This window comes from Lissotriton helveticus, chromosome 1_1 (genome assembly GCF_964261635.1).
Source record: "Lissotriton helveticus chromosome 1_1, aLisHel1.1, whole genome shotgun sequence".
Taxonomy (NCBI): Eukaryota; Metazoa; Chordata; class Amphibia; order Caudata; family Salamandridae; genus Lissotriton; species Lissotriton helveticus.
The window spans coordinates 1,748,335,612-1,748,342,861 of NC_136057.1; positions in this window are offsets into that span (position 1 = coordinate 1,748,335,612).

Below are 7,250 nucleotides of genomic sequence, written 5' to 3' on the forward strand. Positions count from 1 at the left end.
GTTAGATATTGGAATAATTGAAAATTTGTTGAAAAAAACAGCCTTTTGTCTCAACGTTTTCACCTATAACTTTTTCTAATTTTGACAGCTCTTGGAAAGCAATATACCGTTACATCAGTTAGACTTTCCTGGTTGTGGGGATATATAGGACTTGTAGTTTCACCAAGAACCCGACAAACCCAGATCCAAAAACTGAGCAGCAACTTGCAATGGTATTTTTTCATTTACTGGGTATAGAGCACTTTGTCTTGGAAAATGTATACATGCAATAATCTGTATGAAAGACACCTATGTATTTCTGAATTGGGTACAAATTATAGAGTTCAGAAACAGTATATAATTGCACATTTTCAAAATTGGGAATACTCATACTAGCATGAGAATTATTGGTCATTTTTCAAAAAGATTTTTTTTTACACAATGTTTTTTATTGAAAGGGAGAAATGCATGAAAGCTCAATTGGTAATAACAGTTGATTTACAAATCTGAATTACCCCAAGTGTCCCGATAAAAACGGTACCTCACTTGTGTGGGTCGGCCTTGTGCCTGCGACAGGAAACGGCGCAAAATGCAACGTGGTCACACCTACATTTTGCAGTTACAAATTGACCCTTTTTTGGCAAAGTGCCTACCTGTAGTTTTTGCACCCTTGCTCTGCCGGCACCTAGGGAAACCTAGCAAACCTATACATTTTTGAAAAGTAGACACCCAGGGGAGACTCGACTGCCTACCACCAGGTTTTGTTACCCAGAATTCCTTGCAAAGCTAAGATTTTGACAAAAAAAACACATTTTCCTCACATTTCTGTGGTGGAAAGTTCTGGAATCTGCGTGGATCAACAAATTTCCACATACCCAGCGTTCCCCCAGGTCTCCCAATAAAAACGGTACCTCACTTGTGTGGGTCGGCCTTGTGCCTACGACAGGAAACGGCACAAAATGCAACGTGGTCGCACCTCAATTTCCCAGTGAAATCTTGCGCTCTTTGGACAAAGAGACTACCTTTTGTTTTTGAGCCCTAGCTCAGCCGGCACCTAGGGAAACCTAGCAAACCTATATATTTTTGAAAAGTAGACACCCAGGGGAATTCAGGATGGGGTGACTCGACTGCCTTTCACCAGGTTTTGTTACCCAGAATCCCTTGCAAAGCTAAGAATTTGACAAAAAAAACACATTTTCCTCACATTTCTGTGGTGGAAAGTTCTTGAATCTGCGTGGATCAACAAATTTCCACCCACCCATCGTTCCCCCAGGTCTCCCAATAAAAACGGTACCTCACTTGCGTGGGTAGGCATAGTGGCTGCGACACGAAACAGCGCAAAACGCAACATGGTCGCACCTCAATTTCCCAGTGAAATTTAGCACGTTTTGGACAAAAAGACTACCTTTTGTTTTTGCGCCGTAGCTCTGTCAGCACCTAGGGAAACCTAGCAAACCTATACATGTTTAAAAACTAGACACCCAGGGGAATTCAGGATGGGGTGACTCGTCTACCTACCCCCAGGTTTTGTTACCCAGAATCCCTTGCAAACCTAAAGATTTGACAAAAAAAACACATTTTCATCACATTTCTGTGGTGGAAAGTTCTGGAATCTGCGTGGATCAACAAATTTCTACCCACCCAGCATGCCCCCAGGTCTCCCGAAAAAAATGGTACCTCACTTGCGTGGGTAGGCATAGTGGCTGCGATATGAAACAGCGCAAAACGCAGCATGGTCGCACCTCAATTTCCCAGTGAAATTTAGCACGTTTTGGACAAAAAGACTACCTTTTGTTTTTGCGCCGTAGCTCTGCCAGCACCTAGGGAAGCCTAGCAAACCTATAAATGTTTGAAAATTAGACACCCAGGGGAATTCAGGATGGGGTGACTCGTCTGCCTACCCCCAGGTTTTGTTACCCAGAATCCCTTGCAAACATAAAAATTTGACCAAAAAAACACATTTTCCTCACATTTCTGTGGTGGAAAGTTCTGGAATCTGCGTGGATCAACAAATTTCCACCCACCCAGCGTGCCCCCAGGTCTCCCGAAAAAAATGGTACCTCACTTGCGTGGGTAGGCATAGTGGCTGCGACATGAAACAGCGCAAAACGCAGCATGGTCGCACCTCAATTTCCCAGTGAAATTTAGCACGTTTTGGACAAAAAGACTACCTTTTGTTTTTGCGCCGTAGCTCTGCCAGCACCTAGGGAAACCTAGCAACCCTATACATTTTTGAAAACTAGACACCCAGGGGAATTCAGGATGGGGTGACTCGTCTGCCTACCCCCAGGTTTTGTTACCCAGAATCCCTTGCAAACATAAAAATTTGACAAAAAAAACACATTTTCCTCACATTTCTGTGGTGGAAAGTTCTGGAATCTGCGTGGATCAACAAATTTCCACCCACCCAGCGTGCCCCCAGGTCTCCCGAAAAAAATGGTACCTCACTTGCGTGGGTAGGCATAGTGGCTGCGCATGAAATAGCGCAAAACGCAGCATAGTCGCACCTCAATTTCCCAGTGAAATTTAGCACGTTTTGGACAAAAAGATGACCTTTTGTTTTTGCGCCGTAGCTCTGCCAGCACCTAGGGAAACCTAGCAAACCTATACATTTTTGAAAACTAGACACCCAGGGGAATTCAGGATGGGGTAACTCGTCTGCCTAGCCCCAGGTTTTGTTACTCAGAATCCCTTGCAAACATAAAAATTTGACCAAAAAAACACATTTTCCTCACATTTCTGTGGTGGAAAGTTCTGGAATCTGCGTGGATCAACAAATTTCCACCCACCCAGCGTGCCCCCAGGTCTCCCAAAAAAATGGTACCTCACTTGCGTGGGTAGGCATAGTGGCTGAGACATGAAACAGCGCAAAACGCAGCATGGTCGCACCTCAATTTCCCAGTGAAATTTAGCACGTTTTGGACAAAAAGACTACCTTTTGTTTTTGCGCCGTAGCTCTGCCAGCACCTAGGGAAACCTAGCAAACCTATACATTTTTGAAAACTAGACACCCAGGGAAATTCAGGATGGGGTGACTGGCCTGCCTACCCCCAGGTTTTGTTACCCAGAATCCCTTGCAAACCTAAAAATTTGACAAAAAAAACACATTTTCTTCACATTTCTGTGGTGGAAAGTTCTGGAATCTGCGTGGATCAACAAATTTTCACCCACCCAGCGTTCCCCCAGGTCTCCCGAAAAAAATGGTACCTCACTTGCATGGGTAGGCATAGTGGCTGCGACATGAAATAGCGCAATACGCAACATGGCTGCACCTCAATTTCCCAGTGAAATCTAGCACGTTTTGGCCAAAAAGACTACCTTTTGTTTTTGCGCCGTAGCTCTGCCAGCACCTAAGGAAACCTAGCAAACCGATACATTTTTGAAAACTAGACGCCCAGGGGAATTCAGGATGGGGTGACTCGACTGCCTCCCACCAGGTTCTGTTACCCAGAATCCCTTACAAACCGAAAAATTTGACCAAAAAAACACATTTCCGTCACATTTCTGTGGTGGAAAGTTCTGGAATCTGCGTAGATCCACAAAATTCCACCCACCCAGCGTTCCCCTAGGTAACCCCTCTTGCAAAAGCTAGTGGACTTGACATTGTCACCATTGTCAAATTCACCAGATTTTGCAAGAGGGGTTATCTGGGTTTCTGGCCCCGTGCGAGACAGCCATCTATGGAAACCTACCAAACCCACACATTTCTGAAAAGTAGACACCCGGGGCTTCCAAGGAGGTATGGCTTGCGTGGATCCTCCAAGGTTCCTTTACCCAGAATCCCTTGCAAACCTCGTTTTTAGCTGGCAAAAATCAATTTTTTCACACGTTTTAGTGTGGGAAAGCGTGGCATCACTGGGCTCACACAAATTACCTCCCACCCAGCGTGCCCCCAGGTCTCCCGATAAAAACGGTACCTCACTTGCGTGGGTAGCCATAGTGGCTGCAACAGGAAAAGGTCCAAATCGTACGGTGGTGAATTCAAAATACCCTGAAGCAATATAACTTTGATTTTTGGGGGGGGGCACCTGAGTTTGTGGCCCGGGGCTCGGTGGTATTCTTTGCAAAGTAGCAAACCCAAACAGTTCTGAAAACTAGACACCCGGGAGAGTCCAGGGAGGTATGGCATGCGTGGGTCCCCCAATGTTCCTACCCAGAACTCTTTGCAAACCTTAAAATTAGGTAAAAATTGCACTTTTCAAAACTTTTTGGCGTGGGATCGCCGTGCCGGCAAAAATGTCCTACCACCCAGCGTTCCCCTTGTTCTCCCGAGTAAAACATTTAAGCACGGCTATCTATTCCTCAAAGACACACACATACAGGTTGGATTTGGCACGAGGGCGAGTGATGGTTCAGTACATAAAATTTTATTAACAAGATATTTCAAAAAAATGAAATGCTCTGTCAATAAATAAATGCATAAAACCTGAACCAGTGACTCGCAACTCGTGAGCTGTAAAGCCACAACAAGGCACCAACCGTTTTACAGGCCATTCACGCACCTTTCATACCTGATACAAACCAGACCATTGACACCATCCGAATGGAAAAGCAACACATAACAACAATCACAATAAGGGACAAGGTAAACCCTACTGCAGAAAGAGAAAAAAAACAATTATTACTGCACACCCATCTAATCCGCAAGCACACACACATACTGGTTGGATTTGGCACGAGGGTGAGTGATGATTCAGTACATACAATTGTATACGCAAGTAATTTCACAAAAATGAAATACACTGTGTATAATTGAAAGTATGATAAACTGAACCACTGACTCACAGCTCGTGAGCTGTAAAGCCACGTCAAGGCACCAACCTCTTTACAAGCCATTCATACACCTTTCGTACGCGTGACACATACAAAACATTCACACCGCCAGCCGCGGACCCATCACATTTCAACACTCACACCAGCAAATAGCGCCATACAAGGGCCCATCACTTTCACACGCCCACATTTCTGACACTGCAACTACACAAAATGATGGACTGTGTGGAGTGTCACTCAACTAGCAGTGTGTGTAGTGACCAACAAAAAGTAACTACTCACACACCGCCTGCCGAGCGCCAGTCCACCCACACCACCATCCAAGCACCAGACCATGCACACCGCCAGCCAAACACCACTCAGCGCACACCGACAGCCAAGTACCACTCCACACACACCACCAGCCAAGCATCACTCCACGCACACCACCAGCCAAGCGCCACTCCACAAACACAACACCAGCCAAGCACCACTCCGTGCACAGACAGCCAAGTACCACTCCACGCACACCGTCCAGCCAAGCGCCACTCCACACACACCGCCAGCCAAGCACCACTCCACACACACCGCCAGCCAAGCACCACTCCGTGCACAGACAGCCAAGTACCACTCCATGCACACCACCAGCCAAGCACCCCTCCACACACACGACCAGCCAAGCGCCACTCAACACACACCACCAGCCAAGCACAACTCCACACACACCGCCAGCCAAGCACCCCTCCACGAACACCACCAGCCAAAGACAAATCCAAACACAACACCAGGCAAGCGCAAGAGCACGCACACCGCCAACCAAACACCAGACCACGCACACCGCCAGTCAAGCACCAGTCCGCAGACACCGCCAGACAAGCACCAGTCCACAGACACCGGCAGCCAAGCGCCAAACCATGCACACAGTCAGACAATGGACACTACACGCAAACCAACATCATACTTTAGTTTTTTTTTTAAATAAAAGAGAAACAAAAACAAATTGCAAATTGATACAAATCTACTAACTCGACAACTAAATCTAAAAAGACTACACAAATACAAACTTACAAACTGAACAATACGTTTTACAGAATAAAGACCAACCAGTTCACTTTACCACTCATTGATACTCCCAAAAGTTCTTTTGCGTGTGGTACAATCTAAAACAAGCAGGTACACACAGCCCGGGGTTTGAAGGGCAGTCGGGGCAGTACATGCGAACCTCCTTCCGCAAACCTCTTCGCCAACAGACTCTACATCTCCGACTGGGAAAGTCTTTTGAGGTTGTAGGAGGAATTGTATCAGGAAAGTGGCGATCTTTCAATCTGGCAACATCCTCCACCACTCCAACTCTAGGAACACTTGCCTGTTCCACTAAAACAAGGCTGCCTATTACAGACTCCTGAAACTTTACAAAAGTCATCTTTGACTGGGGACAAGATTTCTGGAACACAACAAAAGCATTAAAGGTTGCCAAGTGGAAAAGATGGATAGCCAACTTCTTGTACCAAATGTAAGCCTTACGAAGAGCAGCATACGGTTCCAACCTCTGATCTACTCTGTCAACACCACCCATGTACTTATTGTAGTGCAGTATGCACACAGGTTTGCGCACTTCTGCAACCTGACCCCAAACAGTCACCGGTTCAGTGCTTTCATCATGTATTGTAGTCAACATGTAGACATCTCTCCTGTCCGAAACCTTCACAGCTAGCAGCTCCTCACAACGCAATGCACTGCACTGTCCCCGGGCAAGCTTTCGACAAACAAGTTCTTTTGGGAAACCTTTACGGTTTGAGCGGATTGTGCCACAAGCAACAGTGTCCACTTTGGCCAATTCCCTGAACAACCGCACACCAGTGTAGAAGTTATCGACATACAAATGATGGTCTTTGTTAAACAATCCACGACCAAGTTCCCACACAATTTTCTCAGTCACTCCAAAAGTCGACGGACAACTAGGGGGGTTAATCCTGGATTCCTTACCAGTGTACACCCTGAAATTAGAGACATATCCAGTCTCACTGTCACACAGCATATACAGTTTGATTCCATAGCGTGCCCTCTTACTAGGAATGTATTGCCGAAATACCAAGCGGCCCTTGAACAACAGCAAAGACTCATCCGCTGCAATTTCTTTCCCAGGATAAAAGATCTCAGAAAATCGATCAACCAAATGATCAATGACAGGCCAAATCTTGAAAAGACGGTCACAATCAGGGTGATCTCGTGGCAAAGCAAGACTATTGTCAACAAAATGCATCATCCGCAGCAGAAGCAAATACCTATCACGACTCATGACTGCCGGAAATATAGCTGTTGCCATCAAGGGACTAGTAGACCAATATGAAGCCATTGATGGTTTCCTAAGCAAGCCCATCAAAAAAGTTAAACCCAAAAACTTTTTCATCTCCTCCAAATTTGTGGGAGTCCACCGGGTAGCTCTAGCGTGGGGCTTAAGGCTGGCACTGTTCACCCTCAAAAAATGTTCAGCATACAAATTAGTCTGCTCTACAATC